Source organism: Rhipicephalus microplus, unplaced genomic scaffold (genome assembly GCF_043290135.1).
Source record: "Rhipicephalus microplus isolate Deutch F79 unplaced genomic scaffold, USDA_Rmic scaffold_43, whole genome shotgun sequence".
NCBI classification, from domain to species: domain Eukaryota; kingdom Metazoa; phylum Arthropoda; class Arachnida; order Ixodida; family Ixodidae; genus Rhipicephalus; species Rhipicephalus microplus.
In genome coordinates, this window is record NW_027464616.1 from 2964514 (window position 1) to 2987435 (window position 22922).

General features: G+C 45.8%; 1 long non-coding RNA gene across 2 annotated transcripts in view; it reads right to left on the bottom strand.

The window, feature by feature from the left end:
• Window positions 1–900: 900 nt before the first annotated feature.
• The window catches only part of LOC142787061 (uncharacterized), a 46053-nt gene continuing 24031 nt past the window's right edge, over window positions 901–22922 (bottom strand). Inside the window, exon 4 of one of the 2 annotated variants that reach the window (XR_012889236.1) lies at window positions 901–1139. This is a non-coding gene — a long non-coding RNA (uncharacterized LOC142787061). Of the gene's footprint in view, window positions 1140–4955; window positions 5189–22922 lie in introns of those variants that run through there. The other variant, XR_012889237.1, reaches the window with a different exon arrangement.

The window sequence follows — 22922 nt, forward strand, 5'->3', positions numbered from 1 at the left end:
TGCACAGCCGCATTGAAAAAATACGATTCGTGAAAAAAAAAGCGAAAAAATATATGAGAGGCGTGGAAAGCCCCAACAGAAAGGCCAAGTCAGGCACCGTGCCTCTACCACGTCTTGCCAACTCACCGATCGAAGCGAGTGCATTTGCGTAAAAAGGTCGAGGGGGGAACTGGGCGTTCGGGGCTGCTCGTCTCCTGCTGAGAACAGAAGCAAAATCGATCTCAGCGATGCGGCTTGCCTAGTCGAAGAATGGGGACCATTGCTTGGAGGGGTTTGAGTGGCAGAAGGGGAGGAGGGTAGACCGCCATCCCGGATGGAGTAGTATGTTGGAAGGGGCGGTGGTTGGTTGCAGAACGAAAACTGCAGGAGGGGTGACCACTCTACTGTCACGACAGACGAAGTGTCTCGACTTGCCCACGTTCTTCAGGGGACGTCTTTTTTATGTATACATATACTTGCTTTGATGCGACACAGTGCTCATTGATAGGATAGAGTTCTACGGCTGCGGCCCCTCTTTTGTGGGTCTTGCGCATCTTGATACAGATTTTGTGTTATGTTTAAGATTTCTGTGCTTCGTTATTTGTTGACGTCAATTTTCCCTACTTCGTGTACGTGGTATATTCTTTTGAGAGAGGGAAGTCTAGAGAACGAAGGGGCTGGCTTGGCTTGAGAGAGACTTAAGAGGTGGAACTGTATCGTGTTTCTGTTCAATTCCAGCTTGTCCTGACAACACGCGGACATCGTTTGAAACATTTTTGCAGCCGCTTGAAAAGATAGTTTTGCTGAAAACAATGGCAACTGAGCAAAGTTATACTGTTTCAGTGTTCTTTTGTCCCAGTAAAAATATTATAGGACAAAAAAACTCAGGAATACGAGAGTTGCCACTATTTATTTGGCTATTTTGTGGTAAGTGTAGATAAGCATTAAATTCTCCGGATGTTTAGCGCATTTATACGTATGAGAAGTATAGAAATGCAAGTCCGTGTGCACTTGACATTATATGTTGAGTAGTTCTTTTTCAGTAAAACTGAAACGTCAGGAGTCATTCGCTGAGCTTTTTTACAGCTATATTTGTATGCTGCTTGATGGAATATTTCATATTAGTTTTACATATGGTGGTATTGATGATAGTCATTTTTCTGAAAAAGATAGCTTATCAGTTATTCGTCGCAGTTTAACAGCGCAATAACAATTTTCGTGGGACAGAAACTTCGATAAATCATTTCAGGTTTTGTAGTGAGGTAAAAATTTTTTCTAAGCGATATTCATAGACCTGTGTGTAGCACTACACTGATGTATAACCGTCTCGTGAGTAAAACATATTTGTTTTATTGACTAACTTATTACTTGTACGTAACTGGGAAGTGGCATTTCCTGCATTTTACGCATTGACGCCTTTACATTCTGGGGTCGCTTTTTTAATCTAGATGCGCCAACAAAACTTTACTCCAGAAAGTTGTCTACGGCGCATAACATTCAGGTTAGAATAATTCGACTTTCCAGCGTGTTCTGCCATGTATTTCATAACTCATGAATTTCCCTAAAATGCTGAATCACAGAATCAGTAACGATTTTCAAGCCAGCGAGACATATTTACGCTAGTAAACTCTTATTCTACGCATTGTCTGAGGCGTCTGCGAACTCTTCTGCATAGATCCAGACGAAGAACGGATAGTCTTCTCTCCGTAGGCGCCCCTGCGGAGCCTTCCGCGTCGCATTGAGCTGCGCCAGACTACTGTTGCATGCGGCAAAGAAGTAGTAACCGCACCGCCAGCATGCTAGCAAGGACGCAAAGCCATCGATTCTGACCATCAACGCCGTATTTCTCCCATTCTTTATCTCACGCTCTACACCAGGCGGCGCGTAGCTGTCATTACTGTCACCCGTCGCACGCAGAACCGCTGAGCGGAAGGCGGCCGCCAAGCCGCCTCTCGTCGACTTCTGCACCGTCGCACCAAATGCGAACGCACGCTAAACAATGCCAGCTCCTGGCTACGAAGTGTCAGAAAAAGTAGGCGATCACCGCAAAAGAGTTCAAGTGCGTAACGCCTAGTAGAAAGGACGATGAAGATGAAGTTCAACGAGGCAACCTCTACAGCATGCACGAGTACTATGAGAACGTAACGTACGGGTGTCCACCTTGTGTGTTATTTGTGTGTTTCTGTGTTTTGTGGGTGTAATAACTCACCATGCAGCGTCTATACAAACCGAAACATGTTTCTTAAGAGGCGCGAATGCTGTGAGAAACTGAATCGTCATATTCCTTTCACCAAAGGGAATCGACACCACCAAAAGGAATGATGCGATGCTTACGACCTTTACTGTTTCAGGTCACTGTTACCTGGGCAGTAAGGTGCGGTCTGCTGGGCTCTTTCTGACCGGCTCCAGTGTCACGTCTTGCTCCGGTCCCAGTGCAACATGTTCCATGCCCATTCCTCGCGCAGCGAAGGATTTCACCTGCCGGTGACCACAGCTTCTGGTTCGCTTGAAGTCTGACACGATGTCACGAATCAGCTGTTAAAAATTACAGATAGGTGCGAAGATGGAGGAAATAGGTTGCGTTGGTCTAATCTTCTCTTTTTGGGCCTTGAAGGTTACCCTAATGAAAATTGGTCAGCCTGAGAAGATAGTGAAGCTTTTCTGCAACCACCTAGGCATATCCGCGTCAAGTCCGCAATTAGAGCGTGTTCACAGGCTGGGCAGATAAACCCGGATAGGCAAAGGCGAATTATTGTAGAATTTATATTTTCTAAGCGCAAATAGCTGGTTTTGTTAAACGGATGCAAGTTTAAGTGAACAAAGCATTTATATACGCGAATAATTTTCTACGCAAAGGTGACGACCACACCGTAAGCTTCTAGAATACTTAGAGGCTTAGGACAAACTCATTAGGCACTCCGTTATTATCCTTAACTTTAACACTATCGCCTTCGTCTTAGAATATTCTGGCAGTATAGCTGTGCTCTGCACGAGATAGTTTGAGGATAACATGTGCATGTGTAGGCTCAGCCTATCTGCGTCTTTTATGTAGTGCATAGTTTTTTGTAGGTTTTCCTAGCATGGACGCGAGAAACCGATGAGGCTTGAGTCGACGGGAGAGGCTGATTGTAGCAAAAGAGAACTAAGCTTGCATTGTCAAGGTTGCCTCGCTCCTTTGTGAAGTAGTGAATTTCGAATCAAGGAAAAATTAAGTTATTCTAACAGCCAACAAGCAGTGCTGTACGCCCCTTGTGTCACCCATGCCATTTTTTATTAACTCAATTTGTTTTTCTGGCCTATATTCCTTTTCCGCACCAGTGTGTTTATTGAAAACTTCAGTGTCTTTTATTTTGTGGGCGACCTCAACTGTGTCTCTAGTGAGTGTATTTCTTGGCAAGGATTCTTATCACCCTTTTTACCACTTCTTTATGCCAGCAAGTTTCTATTCTCTCCATCACACGCTCGAATAAGAATGAACGCAATCAGTGACATCCCGCAAGTACAATTATTGCCAGCGGACGAGAGCCGGGAACAATGCAGCACCTTAATTAGAAGGTAAGGCTGGCGCTACAAGTCACTGAAAAAAAGCTCATTGCTGCGACGTTCACAAAAGGAAAGCGGCGGTGTAGATTAGCAAGCATGCTAGTGCGGTAGCTCTCCTATAGTCGTGATTGACAAAAAGAAAGTGATAAGCACCGCTTATGCAAGCCGCTCAATATCTCATCATTATTCTGATAGAGCTAGAAAGCTCGTACGAAAGCAAGAAGGGTGCAGTCTTCGACATGAGTAGGTGCAAAAAATAACAAGAGGACACTTTACACCATGCATAGAGACGCTCACATGCGCAAATGACAACACATCTTCGAACTAAGGAAGAAAGACAATGAATTGAAGCAATAGGAACGTAGGAACATCTAGACAACAAAAGCAGGAACGAAGTGCTATCTGAGCACAATTTGTGATTTTTTCGTATATATCCATCTCGCTGAGTGCCCACCTTGCCTTCCTTTCCGAGAGCTACAGCCGCTGCTACCAGCCACGGCCCTTATATAAATGTTAGAGTCCGTACAATAATCGCACGCACCCACGACTATAGTTCGGGCGCTACCGCAGTACGGGAAGAGTTCACGCAGAGGCGTTTTAGTACGCTGTGGGACCGACGTGCAGGTAGGCGTCTTCCTTACTTCTAAACATTTTGGGTTGTCTTAGCACAGGAGAATTAAGGTCTGAAGCAAATAAGGAACGCGAAGACCAACGCTGCCGCACAAGTATCTCTATTAGCCCAATGGCACATGTTTTTAAGCAGTACTTAAATACCACGTGAACCTATATACCATGTAGTGTAAATTTTGGGCATAAGATGCATGTTTCTGTGTGAATAATCTCAAATGTGCAAGGGTGCTAGTTAGTCTTTGTCTTTCTTTTTTGCCTCTGACCTCATTTCTTTTGCGCTCCATTCAATAAGTTTAACTACACCCAACTCACCCGACTGTTTATTCTTCTGGTGTATATTTGTTTCTCTTCCTTCCCACTCATCAACCTAAAGCCCCACTCTACGGCTGATTTTCGAGATAGATGTTCTATGAGGCAGCTTTTTTTTTTCGACGTGAGGAACGTTTCTCTCCTTCACAACATCTAGGTCGGGTAGCCTTCTGAAAATCACACGCGCATTAAAGGAAGAAAAAATGAATTCTTTATAATGGGTGGGCAGTTTAGTTTTCCAACTATATATACATCGTACGACAAGGACAGGCGCTCCGAAATGTGGTTGGACACTTGACCACGTCCTCACCCAGAATGGTCACCAGTGAAAGCCAGTGAATGGTCACCAGTGGCGCTCTTTCCACGTCTTCACCCAGAATGGTCACCAGTGAATGGTCACCAGTGGCGCTCTTTGGCCGTGAAATGGCCCTTGCGCCATAAAACATCAAACATCATCAAAGCCACGGTACGTAATTACTTTGACGTTTGTTTTTGCGATATATATTTATACTATGGCCACTAACTCTTATCACCACTCACTTTTTACGCAGTTACTATTACCCTCTTGCTGCGGCTGACATACTTGGGTCCAATATTTCTATTGCTCTAGAAATCTGGTGGTCAGCAGAAAGCAATGTGAGTCACGCGCGGCTCTTCATCTTTCATGGCCTTTTCGTGACCAACCTTTCTTATTTGCTCCACTAGGCATCTTGGTAGACATTTTTTTCTGAAGAAAAATTAGAGACAAGCAATATATTAGTTGAAAAGAAGTAAGTATTTCATGCAGCTTTCGTACTTGATCTTGACGTCTCGTAATGAAGAGCAAATGTGTATTTCTAGATTCATACCAAACGGATTCAGTTATTCTGTGTGGCATCGCAGTCTTCACTATATTTTGATTTATTCTCGCCATTCCACAGCAGAACAAAAGGGAAAGAGCTAACAATTATGAACACACACACACACACACACACACACACACACACACACATATATATATATATATATATATAGACGTTGCGAGGAAGGAACCGCACTGGCTCCGTAGTATAAACGGAGGCGAAAAAGCACGACTAACGAGGAAACACTTTTATTAATCACATACGTTTCGGCTGGTGGGCCAGCCTTCATCACCAGTGAATGTACATATATACCAGTGAATGTATGCACCAGTGAATGTACATATATATATATATATATATATATATATATATATATATATATATATATATATATATATATATATATATATATATATATATATATATATATATATATTGTCACGAACAAAACAAGACCCGCAGCCAGGAGTTCACTTGAACCAGAGCAACGAAGATGTTCTCTTCTTCTTCGCGCCCAAAAACGCGTATGAGCCACCGTGGCTCGTTTATCAATGGTGTTATTACCCCCTCTCCCAAGAAGCATCGTCTCGATGCTGTACATGAAGGCAAAAAAAAAAGAAAAGAAAATTAAATGAAAATTAGCATGCGAGCAAAATGAATGGCGTAAGGCAGAATAACGTAGTTGGTTGTGGGAACAAAAGTTAGAGAAATAAGAAAAATAGGAAAAATGTAAGGAAAGGACGAAACAAAAAGAAAGACGCGAAGTTACTAATAAAGTCAGTCACTCTCTGGCGATTCACAGCGCAAAAAGTATGGTTTGAGACGTGAAACGTGAATGCCTTCAGTTTGCGGGGTGAAACGGGAACGTCTCGAATTGCTTTGTGGGAGAACCTCGTAAGTGACGTCACTGAGACGTCGCACAACCTTGTAAGGGCCGAAGTAGTGGCGAAGAAGCTTTTCGGAACGTCCACGCTGTCGGATAGGGGTCCACACCCAGACTTCATCACCTGGCTTAAAAATAACTTCACGGTGGCGAAGATTGTAGCGGCGCGCGTGTGTGGTTTGGTGACGTTGAATGCAGTGATGAGAAAGTTGACGGGCCTCTTCTGCGCACTGCGCGAATTTGGCGGCATCCGTGTGGTATATTCTTAAGTTGTCGGGCAGGAGCATGGCGTCGAGCATCGTCGTGACGTCACGACCGTGGACTAAGCGAAAAGGCGTGAAACCGGTACTTTCTTGAACAGCAGTGTTATACGCAAAAGTTACGTAGGGAAGTATGGTGTCCCAGTTCTTGTGATCGATGTCCACATACATTGACAGCATGTCTGCAATTGTCTTATTGAGTCGTTAAGTCAGCCCATTTGTTTGCGGGTGGTAAGCCGTTGTTTTACGATGCTCCGTGCCACTTAATCGCAAGACTTCCTGCAGCATCTCTGCGGTGAAAGCTGTCCCACGATCAGTTATGACGACAGCTGGAGCACCGTGACGTAAGACGATGCTGTTAACAAAAAATTGGGCGACATCTGCGGCGGTGGCTTTTGGAAGTGCCTTGGTTTCACAGTAGCGTGTTAAGTAGTCTGTAGCGACAACAATCCACCGGTTTCCAGACGAAAACGTGGGGAATGACCCCAGCAAGTCCATGCCAATCTGATGAAAGGGCGCCTTTGGTGGGCCAATTGGGTGCAGTAGTCCCGCTGGTCGTAAAGGTGGAATCTTACGTCGCTGACAGTCGCAACATGTGCGAACGTAGTGCTTCACAGTCTTCGCGAGACGTGGCCAGTAGTAGGAGCGTTGAATCCGTTGCAGCGTGCGCGTATAGCCGAGGTGTCCAGATGATGGCTCATCGTGACACGCACGTAAAATGTCACCACGAAGCGTAGTTGGCACAACAAGCAGATACATAGCTTGTGTAGGATGAAAGTTCTTTTTATAAAGCACTCTATCACGGAAACAAAAGGAAGATAGTGAGCGCGCAAAGCTTCGGGGAAGGTGGGAATTGCGTCCTTCCAGGTAGTCAATGAGCGGGATGAGCTCCGAGTCATGACGCTGTTGCTCCGCTAAGCTGGTTGCTGATACGGCAGAAAGAAAAGTGTCGTCGTCTTCAAGGTCAGTGTTGGCATTTTCGACCGGTGCACGTGAGAGACAGTCGGCGTCGGTGTGTTTCCGCCCAGATTTGTGGACGATGGTGACATCGAAATCTTGTAGCCGAAGGCTCCATCGTGCTAGACGACCTGAGGGATCTTTGAGATTCGCGAGCCAACAAAGGGAATGGTGGTCGCTAACTACCCTGAATGGGCGGCCATACAAGTATGGGCGGAACTTTGTTACGGCCCAGACAACAGCGAGGCATTCCTTTTCGGTTGCAGAATAGTTTTTCTCCGCTGGGGATAACGTTCTGCTCGCATAAGCGATCACGCGCTCTATGCCATTTTGCCACTGAACTAATACCGCTCCTAGTCCAACGTTGCTGGCGTCAGTGTGTAATTCCGTGTCAGCGCTTTCGTCAAAATGACCTAGTACAGGCGGAGCCTGGAGGAGGTTTCGGAGGGTGTCGAACGCATGGCACTGATCGGGACCCCAAACAAACGAGACACCGTCTTTTGTAAGCTTGTTGACGGGTTCAGCAATCTTCGAGAAGTTTTTGACAAAGCGCCTGTAATACGCACAGAGCCCCAGAAATCGGCGTAGGTCGCGCTTATTTGTGGGCACGGGAAAGGTGGCAACGGCGCGGGTTTTCTCGGGATCTGGGCGGATGCCAGCATGGCTCACAACGTGACCAAGAAACTTCAGTTCTTCATATCCAAAATGACATTTGTCGGGTTTGAGAGACAACCCCGCTGTTCTAATTGCCTGAAGAACTGCATAAAGGCGTTGGACGTGTTGTTCAAACGTGTCTGCAAAGATCACGACGTCATCAAGGTAAACAAGGCATGATTGCCATTTGAGCCCCGTGAGAACCGTATCCATCATTCTTTGAAAAGTAGCTGGCGCTGAGCATAGACCGAAAGGCAACACTTTAAACTCGTACAGACCGTCGGGAGTAATAAACGCCGTCTTTTCGCGGTCGCGCTCGTCCACTGCGATTTGCCAGTAGCCGCTACGCAAATCCATGGAGGAAAAATATTTAGCGTTGCGTACACGGTCCAACGAGTCATCTATCCGGGGTAGAGGATAAACGTCCTTTTTGGTGACCTTGTTCAGTTTACGGTAATCAACGCAAAAACGCAACGTACCATCCTTCTTCTTTACTAGCACAACTGGCGAAGCCCAGGGACTGGTCGATGGCTGAATGACGTCATCCTGAAGCAACTGCTGGACTTGGTCACGTATAGCATCTTGCTCTTTTTGCGACACCCTATAGGCATGTTGTCGGATGGGTCTCTCAGTAGGTTCCGTGATGATACGATGTTGAGCAAGTGGTGTCTGTTTAACCTTTGACGTAGTGGCAAAGCAGTCTTGAAATGAGCCGAGTATACGCAAAAGGCTTTCTCGTGGAGCCGAAGGTAGTCTCTCGTTTACGTCGAGAGTGCTCACGAAGGCCTCGTCAGGGTGGCCATTCGATGAAAATGAAGCTAACGTAGATGGACCATCGGCATGTTCTTCACAATATGCAATGGCAGTGTGTCTCGTTAGGTGGCGATATTCGTCGCTGAAGTTCGTGACCAGCAGGTGAGCATGTATATTGCTAGGCTGAAGGATTCCTCGGGCAACACAGATTTGTTGTGAAATAAGGAGAGACAAAGTGGCCTCTGCAATTACCGCGTCAGACAAGTCCTGTCCCAATTCTACTTTGACAAAGAGGCTGCTTCGAGGTGGGAGAGTCAGGGAATCGTCGGTAACACGGAGCGCTCTTTTCCGGAATTGCATACTGTCAATTGCATCCTCGAACGACACAAGTAATTCACGGAGGTCGATGACGGCGCCGTATTCACGAAGGAAGTCCATTCCTAGAATGACTGGCCGAGAGCACACGCGCAATACGAGGAAAGAGCCCGCAAATGTTGACGTACGTATTCGAATGCGTGCCGTGCACATACCAGTAGGCGTCACCAGATGGCCACCTGCCGTACGCAACTGAGGTCCTTGCCAAGGCGTCATAACCTTCCTCAGTTCAGATGCCAGTGTTGCGCTCATTACGGAATAGTCGGCACCGGTATCGACGAGGGCGTTAACAGCATGATCGTCGACGAAGACGGCAATTTCGGCAGAAACAATTTTTTTCTGTCGGAGAACACTGCAAAACCGGAATCGCCCTCGTCTGGTCGTTGCGTCGAAGGAGGGTCTTTTACAGTTCGCCGGGCCACGACTTCACCCCCAGAAGTCGCCGTTCCTAGTTTCCCCGGCGGGGACTTGGTGACCGGCTCCTGAAAGGAGCGGAAGACGATGAGGGCAAACTGGGTGACGTAGACCGGCGAGGCGATGGTGATCTCGATTGGTGGTGCCGAATAGTCGAAGGAGTACGTTGGCCCGTGAGATAGGCTTGAATTTCGCGGGGGCGCTCACCGTAGCGCGGGCATCGAGCATCAGGGTGGAAGCCGCGGAGACCTAGTTGCCGGTATTGACAGTTCCGGTATACGTGACCCGCTTCGCCACAGTGATAGCAGAGCGGACGGTTATCCGAGGTGCGCCACGTGCTTGCCTTGCTACCACTTTGTCTTGAGATGGACGGCGGATAAGTGGGTGGGCTCGAAAACCTTGAGCCGAGAGGTGGGCTTGAAGCAGTGTCGTGATATGGCTGCATAGCCTGGTACCTTGGCCGCATAGCAGTATCTGTAGCCGGTGGCGCAGGGGATCGCAATGCCGCTTCGTATGTCAGGACTGGGGCCTCGGGAATCGGCGGTGCGATTGAGGCTAGGGGTGTGACGGCCTGCCGGACTTCTTGTCGGATTACATCCGCGAGGGCTGACACGGGTGGATGGGATCCCACTGCCTGCAGCTGTCGCAATTCGTCCCGAACGATACTTCGAATGAAGTCTGCGAGGGTCTGTCTCTCGCTGTCAGAGCCGATAGAGCATGTGGTGGCCGGGATCTGGCGTTCGTATTGTGACGACCGCTGCTGCAGCGTACGTTCCATCGTAGCCGCCTCACTGATGAACTGGTCGACTGTCGTCGGTGGATTGCGCACGAGCCCAGCGAAAAGCTGTTCTTTTACTCCGCGCAATAAATGGCGCACCTTCTTTTCCTCAGGCATGGCAGGGTCCGCGCGCTTGAAGAGTCGAAGCATGTCCTCGACAAACATGGATACACGTTCGTTCGGCCGTTGGTTTCTGCTGGATATGGCTTGTTCGGCCCTCTCCTTTCTTTCGGTGTTGCGATAGGCGTCACGAAGCTGTCGGCTGAACTCTTGCCATGTTGCAAAGGAGCCCTCGTGGTTCTCGTACCACGTCTTCACAGAATCCTCCAAGTAGAAATAAACTCGGCGCAGCTTGCGAACATCGTCCCATTCGTTGATATTGGCAACCCGTTCAAAGTGGTCTAGCCAGTCATCAACATCCTCGAAGATGTCTCCATGAAACGGCTTTGGTGTCTGTGGCACGTGGAGAACATGGGCGAGAAGCGAATCATGGCCATCGCTGGTTTGGACCGCCTGGCTTGTCATCGCAGTTGCCATCTTTCTGGGTGTCGATGCCAAGGGACCAAATTCAGGGGGTAACCCACGCAGGCGGTGGCTGATTCTTGCTCTGGGAGATGTAGCTGTCTCCACGATGGCCGACACAGCCGAAGTACACGTACCCAGCGTCTCCACCAGTAATGTCACGAACAAAACAAGACCCGCAGCCAGGAGTTCACTTGATGATGATGATGATGATGATGATCCTTGACACTCTGGCGCACACCCACAAAGGGGGATCGGCCAAGAACCGGGCGGCAGGATCTTAACTAAAAGGCTAATGGTTTTTCAAAGAAAACGTAATTTTGGGCTAAAAAAATATAGAAAGGAAAGCCGAAAATCGAAAAAGGAGTATATCTGAGCGGGGAGCGATGCAGGCCATCAGATGCGATTTGAGACAGAGGTAATAGTGGGTCTATATATATATATATATATATATATATATATATATATATATATATATATATATATATATATATATATATATATATATATATATATATATATATATATATATATATATATATATATATATATATATATATATATATATATATATATATATACATACATATATATATATATATATATATATATATATATATATATATATATATACACATACATATATATACATATATAGGCAGATTAACATGGCAATCGCTTTGTTTCAATTATGTATTCAAATACCGCAGAGCAGACGTCCCTGTGGCTATAACCGAATTTAATGCTGCCAAACGACAAAATTACTGCCACATTTAATTCTAATCCCAATTTTTCAAGTGGAGCTACCAGGTATCTTTTCCGCTGATGAGAATACCGGCGACAGAACAAAAAGAAGTGATCTATCGTTTCCATTTTTTGGCAAGTCTGACATAAAGGTGACGCCTTTAGACCAATTTATGCAAATAATAATTCAGTTGAGGAATTCTGCAACGCAATCTTGTAAAAGTAACTTCCAAGTGCCGTGTTGCACACCACTGTCTATTCCAGCGGCATCTTAGATGTGCGAAATCTCGATATTTATCCAATGAGTAGCAGTCGTATTCACGCAAACAGAGGTTTCTAAACCTTATTGCTGTCGCGTAAGCCGTATCAGGCAAATCGGGATAATGGGACCGCTAAGAGATACTGTGGCTAGTGCATCCGCCATCTCATTGAGATATATGCCACGATGACCTGGTACCCATAAGAGCTGCAGTTTTTTCAAGTTTGTCGGTATGAGTTGTCGAAACATGTGCATAAGTGTTAAGTTGGCTCCTGAAGACAGAGCAGCACATACTGAAAAAGAATCTGTAATTACGGACTGCTTCCGATTCGCCCAAAGGAAGTTTCCGTAGTGCCAGTACAATAGCAAATAATTCTGCCATGAATATTGGTGTGTAATCTGGGAGTCTAACCGAAAAGGACCAGTCAAGGGAACGTGAGAAGATACCTGCCCCAGCCTTTTCATTTGATACGGATGCATCGGTCGCAATTATGTTGTTCAAGTTCAAATGCGCCAAGTAATCCTGCAGCCGATCATTTAAATATTGAAATGGCATTTGCTTTGCGTTAGAGGGATAAATATTCTCAAATTCTATCATAAGATCTAAGTTAACGTCTCTTGTTGTGAAAATATGTTTTATTTTGACGTTCAGTGGTTCTAGCAGCGCTTGAACGAACAAGATCTGTGGGCAGTGGAATCGTGACCACCAAGTTTCAAAAAATAAACTTGGTTCTTTAATAAAAGCATAAAAGGATGCTCTCTGGGGCACAGTGTATAGTTTTAAAAATGTTTGGATAGTAAGCATTTTGAATCTATTTAACAATGACGGTAGACGCGCTTCCATGTATAGCACGTTGTTAGCAACAAACTTGGGCAGTCCAAGGCACAGTCGTAAGGCCTCCCTTTCTAATAGTATTAGCGGTCTCATTTTATATGTCGCATGCCCGAAAATAAGACGCAGCCGAATTCCATGATAGGACGAATGTACATTTTATAGACCATTACCAATGTATTTCTTCGCAAACCCCCTTTTTATGTTGCTGAGCTTGCGTAACCACCCCATGGCTCGTGTTGCTTTGGACGCAATGTGATCGATATGGCTTTTCCAATTTAACGAGCTGTTATATATGATGCCTAAGTATTTAAGTGAATCCACCTGGGGAATCTGCTCTGTGCCATACATCAAGGGAGATGTTAACAGGATCCCTGAACGAGAACGCTAGAAGCGCGCTTTTGTTTACATTTAGAGACATTCCAATTTTTTGAAGCCATTCCTCTATCATGTTTAGGTAATTCTGTAATGTCTGATAAAGTAATTGCAGATCACTGTTTGTCGCAAAGAAAGCAATGTCATCTGCGTAAAGATATAAATGAATATCGCTATGTGTTGGAATCGAACTGAGGGAAGATGTTAAACAACACCGGTGAGAGCACTGCACCTTGTTGTACGCCACGGTATTGTCGATATCTGTTAGAAAAACAACCCCTTTGAAAGCAATAAAACTCTCTCTCCCTTAAAAACTCTGCTACCCATGATGTCATGTATTTTGGTAAGTGTGACCTTTCCATCTGCTCTATTAGTATTTTATGCTCCACTTTGTCATACGCCTTGGCCAAATCCAGAGTAACTAATGCACAATACTCTCTTCTACGCCTAGCCAACTGGTATACGATTCTCCAAATCCGCATGCGCACACCATATGGAGCATCCCGATTTAAAACCAATTTGACTGGGGTTCAATATTGATTTCCTCCTCAATGTATTTTATCACCACGTGCATTCAAAACTCTTTCAGTTAGTTTAACCAAATTAGATGTAAGAGAAATTGGCCTCACATTGTCAAGTGTATACCCAAGCCCCTGTTTTTTAAGTATCGGAATTATTTTGGAAAGTTTCCAATCCGCCGGTATCCAAGAAGTTTTCAAAGAGTAATTAACCATATTACAGAGTTCATGTGGGGAAATGTCATATAGTACTTTTATCATTGCTGAAGTTACTCCATCTGGTCCAGGTGCTGTAGGAGGGTAAGTGCCTCACTACACCCGCTAGTTCCGCTAATGTCACCTCGTTGAACTCCTCCCCTGCAATTGGCTTTACTATGTGTCCTTGGCATTGTTGATCTGAATCTTTCTTCTAAGCCTTTAGCAACATTTTCTAGATTTCCAGTGAGTTCGCTAGGCGATAGAATTGAAGAATCAGTATTGTCTGATGGTGGTATCTAGAACGCAAAAATCTAAAAAGCGCCTTTCTGTTGTATGGTTTTGAAAGATAGCTAAATTTGTTAGTGTCATAGTCATCTTTTGCTTTGCGTACTGTGCGTTTAAAATCTGCTGCCACGTATTTATAGTCACACCAGTTTTTTGGGCATTGGTTGTGGATAAGTTGCTTCCACGCCGCTTTTCGTTTTCTATACCCCCTTGTACAATCAGCGTTCCACCATGGGCTAAACGACCCGCCTGTGCCTGAAGTTATTGAAAAAGTTGATTTTTTTATTGCTGTTTTCAGTACCGCACACAGACTCATAGCCCGAATGTCTTCCTGCATGTCCTTGCGAAGAACCAAAGTGGGCTTCAAGTCTTTTTGTAAGCGCTCATAATTTACAAACGAGCCAATTTTACCAGTTAAAAATATTCCGGGAAAGTTAATATCAAAGCTAATAGGAAGGTGGTCACTGTTTGTTGCGCAATCTAATGTTTTCCACGACGAAATGTTTAGTGAGGAGCTGCAAAAGGTCAGATCTATCGCCGACTTTGATTGTCTCCTAATAATCGTAACAGTGGGGAAATTTGCACAAAATAAGTTATTATCAACAGTCCATTCCCACAAGCGTCTTCCATTTACATCAGTCTTGAAACCCCAAGACACGTGGTGTGAATTAAAGTCACCAGTTAATATTACATCCTTCCTGCAGGAAGCTAACATTGCATCTAAGCATCTTGTGTCCTGTACTCCTACCGGAAAGTATGCGTTAACAAAAGAAAAAGGGGAACAGCCTGGCAGAGTGATGTCTAATACCATAATTTCATAGTTAGAATCCATGCACAGGTAGTTAATCTTCGCTCTAGGACTAAATTTAGTTGATATAAAAATGGCAAGTCCACCACCTCTGCTAGGTCTGTCTAAACGAAATAAGCGATAATTTTTAGGTAAAATTTTTGTCCGTTTGTAAGCCAAGTTTCTTGTAAAGTAATAATATCTGGGGAAATTTGCGAAGAAATACACAATAAATCTGTGGTAGCCGACCCTATTGATCGACAATTCCACTGTAATACTTTTAAGGAGCCTATTTTGATTCTATAAACCCGCCGCAGAGACTGCTTGATCCAAAAGATCTTTCTTCAAAAAGTCTTTTTTGGAAAGGTTCTCCAAAACGTCTTTCTTTGACAGGAACTTTTTAGATTTTGATTTCTGTGAAGACTTTTTCGATAGGGGAGATCTGGCGCGCTTCAAGAAATTATGAGATTCCGCATCCATATCTGTGAATTCATCAGTGTCATCTGATACGGTTTCTAGATCTGTCCGCAGTATCTTATTGGAGGGTCCTGCTTTAGGAGATGAGCATCGTGTAGGAGCTATCGGACTTTCTGTCCCGGCACAATTTGAAACCTCCAAATTCTGTGAAGTCTGATTTTTCATAGACACTGAAGCAATGATTTGGGTCAACTGAGATGTTAACAATTCAGCCACGACTCCAATAATACTGCTGGCAAGACGCTCCATCGCCTTTTCCATTGCCTTCTCTACAGCCTCTGCTATATATTTTGCTAACGATGCATCCATAGCAGTGGTGTGTCGTGCTGTTACGCTTGCGTAACCTTTCGAGCGTTCTTGTAATTCAGTCCCAGCTTCCCTCCGGGAGCAACGCCTGCGTTCCACAATTTCCAACAGCTTAACTTCTCGTTCTTTCGCCTCACAATCTGGAGAGTCTGCAGGATGCGCCTCATGACATAAACAGCACTTCTCTTCCGTCGAGTTGCACTTACGGCTGTCGTGATTTTCTCCGCATAGTCGACATCTGGCAGTTGATCTGCACCCTTTCACGCTGTGGCCATATCTCCAACAATTCAAGCACTGCAGTGGCTTAGGGGATAGAGGCTCTACCTTATAGATAAGAGGCCAAGCTTTAATTTCAGATGGTCTTATCGTTCCCGCAAAGGTTACTATGACCGATTCGGTAGGTGATTTTTTATTGTCAACCAGACGCGTGCACCTGTATACTGACACTGCACCTGCTACTGAAAATAACTCAAGAATTTCTGCAGGGGTCAGGCTCGTATCTACACCGCGGACTATGCCTTTCGAACATTCCAGATGCGCTGGAATAAACGGGCTCACCGGCTGTGCTGCAAATTCGGAACAGTTGAGAAGCTCTCGGACGCACTCCTGATCGGCAGAGCAGCACAAAATACCACCACGACCGAAATGCCGGACCTCAGTGATCTTTTGAAAGTGTGTTGTGGCTTTCCGAAGCTCCATTTGAATCATCTTCGGGTTCTTCATAGGTATCGTACCTCCATTGGTCGGTACCAAAGCCACGGGGACGTTAATAACCCCACTGCAAAGAAAAGAATCAATTGGCCAATCCTTGACCGGTATAGATGCTAGCCAAGGAGAAGGCCCTTGGCCAGGCGAAGAAACCGACATCTAGATAGCCTGAGTCGCTTGAACTCAGAAAATCATATGGCACAAACCACAAACAACTGCCGAAAAATCACTAAAACAACAAAGAAGCAAACGTTAAACTCAAGTGCAATCCCGCCGCCCGTCGTTCAAGCCGTTCCAACCCGTGAGCAGCAGCGCAGAACAGGATCAACGCGAACAGGAACAGGAACCAGGAACAGGAGCTCAGGCAGCGAAGGAACGGATCCACGTCCAAACCGACCAGCGATCGAAACGCTGAATAAGAGACCGTTTGCACGACCACGTTTTTGTTTTCTTCTTCTCTCGAGCTACTTGAACCAGAGTTCACTTGAACCAGAGCAACGAAGATGTTCTCTTCTTTTTCGCGCCCAAAAACGCGTATGAGCCACCGTGGCTCGTTTATCAATGGTGGCAATATATATATATATATATAAATATATATATATATATATATATATATATATATATATATATATATATATATATATATATATATATATATATATATATATATATATATATATATATATATATATATATAGTTCAGCAGATCCCACGTACCTGAGAATCGACGTTATGAGAAGAATGCGGAGGGAAGGTGACTATGTTGCAATTTTGTTTATTGAGCGTCGCGTCATGAAATGACGCTAACTATATGTACAAATGTTGCACGCACAGACATGTGTTGAAGAGTTGAAAATGTTCATATAACCAGTTGTTTCCACTTGTGCAACAATGCCAACTGGAACATGCCTATTAGCAACACAAGAAGCTGATATGAAGTGCTGATGCTCGCGAAGATGCTGGCCCTTGACACTGCTACATAAATCAACTTCAGCGCATGGCAACTGACCACAATTGACGTTAACCCGACGTGACGGCTGTATCAAAGGAGTTCACATGTAATGTTTGTGAAATTAGGTAGGCAGCACTGCAGCCACTATTGACGTTTCACGAATATTAGCGTCTATTTGAAAATTAGTTCCAAGATCTGGCGTAGCTCTGTGGTAAAATGTTTCACTGCTACGCAGAATGCTTGGGTTTGCTTCTAGTGGGACCCTGACATTTATTCTTCGCATTTGTCGGGTCGACGCTACCGATGTGGGGTATTTCTTAAAGCTCGCGTGTTAAAATTGCACACGTGCGTTGTCGGCGTTTCTGGGTAGATGCTAAGTGTCAATAACCTGTTGCACATATCCGCATACCTGTGGCACATACCCGCACGTGGGTATGTGCCACTGTCTAACGGGAAGTGTTTGATGACGTACGTGAGGGGATTGTGACATTTTTCTTGTCTTGACCAGCGCGTCATATTCGTCAAACCATCTTACCCACCCATGCTAATTTTGGTTCACGCCAAGTTAAGGGGGTGAGCACGAGAGCACCCAAACGTAAGCGGCTAGATAGATAGATAGATAGATAGATAGATAGATAGATAGATAGATAGATAGATAGATAGATAGATAGATAGATAGATAGATAGATAGATAGATAGATAGATAGATAGATAGATACGCTCAAAGGCACCGAAGCTCGCTAAGAAATGCTTCGCATTTAAAATGAATTTTAGTGGGACGTATGCTATTTTTCATGTATTTGCAGTAGTGAGAGAAGACCGAACAAGTATCCAAAGTTTGTTAACCATGGTCCGATAAACAGCATCCTACCACTCGGCTATCCAGGCACGCAAGCAGAGCAAGACATTCTCGAAACCACTTGAATGGGTTGCTATGGGCTAGAAAACGAGAAATATATGAAATGAAAGAGAAAGTCAGATAGAAGTAAGGAGAAGCTGAGAGAGAAAAAATATAGAAAAGGAGATAGAGGCAGCAAAAAAGAGAAAGAAGGTAAGAAAGGAGAGAAATAGGGAGGCAGAAATAAATACACATACAGCCTCAACTTAGCTTTGCCAGTCTAAACTACCCCTCTACATGCTCCTGAGGCCATTGGTTTGCTGAACTGGCTATTTTTAGGCTAGGTTTGGGTGGTTTGTTAAGGAAGGTTGTCACACCGGTCCCGCTAATTAGGGAGGCAATCGCCGGGCTAATTCCAAGGGTCGAAGTATCGGCCCCCCGAACCGCACCACGAAAGCGTGGACAATTTAGAAGTGGTCCTTTTTGGCGCGCCAGCGGACGCCGGCTGTGGTCCAAAGAACAAGTCAGAGCCGAGAGTTGATAAACAAATAAAATTATATTCTCATTAACGGCAGATCAAAAACAATACACACGTATGCACACTCCACAATAGTTACATACAATACGTCACCAATCAAACAACGTACTACACAGTACAATCAGCCACACTCAAAACAACGGACATAGACAACGAACGATACGCTCTACAATGCAGTCGCATGCATTTAACAACCAAGACACTTAAAGACTAAAGAGATAGAAACCTATCCAGTCCAAAGTTCTTGGAACAAAAGTCTGGATGATGCTCTTCCGAGAATCACTCACTCAAAGTTCAGCGTTGTTGTCGTTCCGCGCCCTCGAAGTTTCTCTTCCAGGAAACCTCCCGTCTTCAATTGGCCACTCTTCAAACTTCAACTTCTTCGCCGGAACACGTCGGCTTCACACCCGCAGCTGTTGCCCCGCGTCTTCGCTCGATAGCGGTAAACACACACTCTTGCCGGTAGCTCGAGTCGTCACCCCTCAGGTGGAAATCCTCTTCATCTCCGGCTTCGTCCCTACGGACCAAAACCTTCGCCGACTACACGGCGGAATCTCTACGCGCTCTGGCGTTAACTTCCGTCTCCTCCTGATCTCTCATCTCGGTTGCTCGGTTAAATACCTTCCGCGCCACCTTCCAGAAAGTTCTCCTCATTTCGTCGGCGCGATGCGCAACGAAGGCTGGGAAGAGACGCGAGACGGTTCGACTGCCCTCCACGTCGGATGACTCATCTCGGCGTGGCCACGCCTCCTTCGTTCTAGAAAAATCGCGGGCTTGCTCGGCCGGCGTTGTGGGGTGAGGAGGTTCGTCGATGAAGCCACGCTTCTGCGGGGAGAGCGCGCGCCCGGGGAGCCTTGGCCGTTTGTCTTCTTTTTCTTTCCCTTTTTTTTTCTTTTGACTTCGCGGCGTTTCTTCCGCGCGTTACCGCAACAATTTGCGGCGCGCCTATTTTTAGCGCTCGTTCTGTGACACTGCCCCCCACTTTAAGAATATTATCTCATAATATTCAAAACCACACAAACGAGCGCGAACAGTCACCACACAATCTCACAGACTGTAACATAGTTCGTCGCTCTCGACACGTCACATTCACAATAGATCACTTAATACAATTGTACCTTGTAATTCAATTACACAACACGTGAAAACACAACCACAAGCGCATGAGTACAACACTCCACCACACATTCCCAACAATACAAATGTACAAAGTTCTCTCATTACAACAATGGTACAATACTATACATCACATCACAGCACAACACTTCGACACTTGTGACACAGGATACCACAACATTAACACAACATATGGCACTCAACACTGCCAAACACATTCTGCTTTGACCTCAGCACTTATCCTACGTACTTCGAGCAGCGCTTGCGCCCCTTTTTGCGGTGCTCGCTCGATCTCCTCTTGTGCTTCCACGTTCTTTTTCGGTGAGCCCTTTCCAACGACGATATCTGAGGCGTCGTCTCAGCCATCGTTATCTCTTCCGACACCGTTAATGCGTCATTACATTCGACGGGTCCTGTCTGTTTATTTACCCGTTTGATCATGCCTCTACATTTTGCCCGGCTGGCCAACTCCGTCTCCTTTACACTGTCGGTCGGTTGAGGTCGTGCCGACGTAAGTCCGGTTGCTCGGCCCGCGAACTTATTCGACACGATCGTCTTCTCCTTCGCTGTCTCTTGCGCCGCAGCTTCACCTTGGGCTCTAGTGAGATCCGTCACGGGATGCTCCTCCACTGTATCTCGCGGCCGCTGTGTTGGTGAGGGCTCTATCTTCGGGTCTTCTCCCAAACATTCTGGATCACTTGGCCCTCGGCCCCGTCGATGTTTCCGATGACAAGGTCATACAGGGGGGTCGCCATGCATAAAGCAGTAACCTTCCCGCTGAAGTACGGGGTTTCAACCTCAATTTCTGCTTCGGGAAGCATTCAAACCGTACGGTCAATTAGGCAAACCGGTTTCGTTCTGCCTGTCAACTCACTTTCCCGTACCAAATTTCTCCGCACGATAACCATGGAACTGCTGGTATCTCTTAACACCGTAATCTTTTTGCCCGCAACTTTTCCAGGCAGTGTTGGCATTCCTGTCGTAACACCGGTTGGCTGTTTTGACATTACAGCACCCACAATAGGAATTTTCTCCCCATTCTTCAACTCTACGAATCCATCTGTGACGGCATTATTATCAGATTTCGGTGCTGCTTGCACACAGGATACCTGGTGAGTTTGACTCACTCCGTTCCGACATGCATCTGCTTTGTGCCCAGTCTGACCACACTTGAAACATTTCACTGCCGTAGGGCTCGTAAAGATCGTTCGACAGTTTTTCGTGCGATGACCCACTCGGTTGCACAGAAAACATCTCGGGATGCTCTCTGGTGCACGCTTCTTTTCTTCGGGAGCCAATTTCTTCGAATCATCGGGACAATCCTTCTTGACCTTGGCCAAATTAGTGCCACCTTGCGCTTCCAAGAATTGGTCAGCCAATTCAAGCATTCCTTCAAGTGACTCAGCCTTCCTCTCTTTCAAGTACAGCGACAGGCTTGGGTGGCAACTAGTAAGTAATTGTTCTCTAATTAGGAGCTCTCTAAGCTCATCGTACTCCTGTGCTGTCCCTGAAAGTTCAATCCATCTGTCGAAATAATGGCAAAGTCGGGCGGCATACTGCGTAGCCGTCTCCCCATCAGCTGGCTTTCCTGTCCGAAATCTGTCCCGGAAACCTTCCACCGTAAATCTAAATCACTTCAGCAAAGCAGCTTTCACCCTTGCATAGTTGGCTGCATCGGTCGGCGTCAGCCTACCGTACACACTGAGCGCTTCACCACTCAAGCAAGTACTCAAAGCAGTTGCCCATTGATGTTCCGGCCAATTCTGGCTCTTCGCAATCGTCTCAAATCGGTGAAGGTACGCGTCAAGGTCGTCCTTCCTTTCATCAAACGCTACGAGCAGCTTGCTCGGGTTCAAGCGGAAGCCATGATCTTCCCGTTCGCTGCTTTCCACTCTAGCTTGGACGGGAGTTTCACTTCGCTGTTGCAAACGGAGCCGCTCGAGTTCCAACTCGTGCTGCCGCTGCCGTTCCCTTTCAGCCATCTCCGCTTCTCTTTCTTCTTTCAGCCGTCGCTCCCTCGCTTCTCTTTCTTCTCTCGCCCTTTCGGCTGCCAAGTTCTCTCTCTCCAGCTCCAACTTCAATTGCTGCTCTCTTTCTTCCTTCAGCTGTCGCTCCTTTGCCTCTCTTTCTTCTTTCAGCTGTCGCTCCTTTGCTTCTCTTTCTTCTCTCGCCCTTTCAGCTGCCAACCTCTCTCGCTCCAACTCAGCCGCTTTTTCTTCCTTGGCTCTCTCAGCTGCCAACCTCTCTCTTTCCACCGCCTCTTTCTCCTTCTGGCTTACCCACTTCCGTAGTTCGGCGCCAGAAAGACCCATCTTCTCACCAATAGCGATTAACTTTTCGAGATCCATGGCGTCTCGCAACTCGCATATAAAACCTTGCCGCGTGCAAAAAGTATCTGCCTAAATCAGTCTATCGGAAAACTCTCCTGCACTCATTAACGAGAACACTGAACAACACACAAAATCGTTCCGATAGCACTATCACAACTCGAGGCTCTTTCTCACTACTTTGGACACACTGTGCACCAAAGGTCCTGTCGCGGACGCCAGAGTAATTGTCACACCGGTCCCGCTAATTAGGGAGGCAATCGCCGGGCTAATTCCAAGGGTCGAAGTATCGGCCTCCCGAACCGCACCACGAAAGCGTGGACAATTTAGAAGTGGTCCTTTTTGGCACGCCAGCGGACGCCGGCTGTGGTCCAAAGAACAAGTCAGAGCCGAGAGTTGATAAACAAACAAAATTATATTCTCATTAACGGCAGATCAAAAACAATACACACGTATGCACACTCCACAATAGTTACATACAATACGTCACCAATCAAACAACGTACTACACAGTACAATCAGCCACACTCAAAACAACGGACATAGACAACGAACGATACGCTCTACAATGCAGTCGCATGCATTGAACAACCAAGACACTTAAAGACTAAAGAGATAGAAACCTATCCAGTCCAAAGTTCTTGGAACAAAAGTCTGGATGATGCTCTTCCGAGAATCACTCACTCAAAGTCCAGCGTTGTTGTCGTTCCGCGCCCTCGAAGTTTCTCTTCCAGGAAACCTCCCGTCTTCAATTGGCCACTCT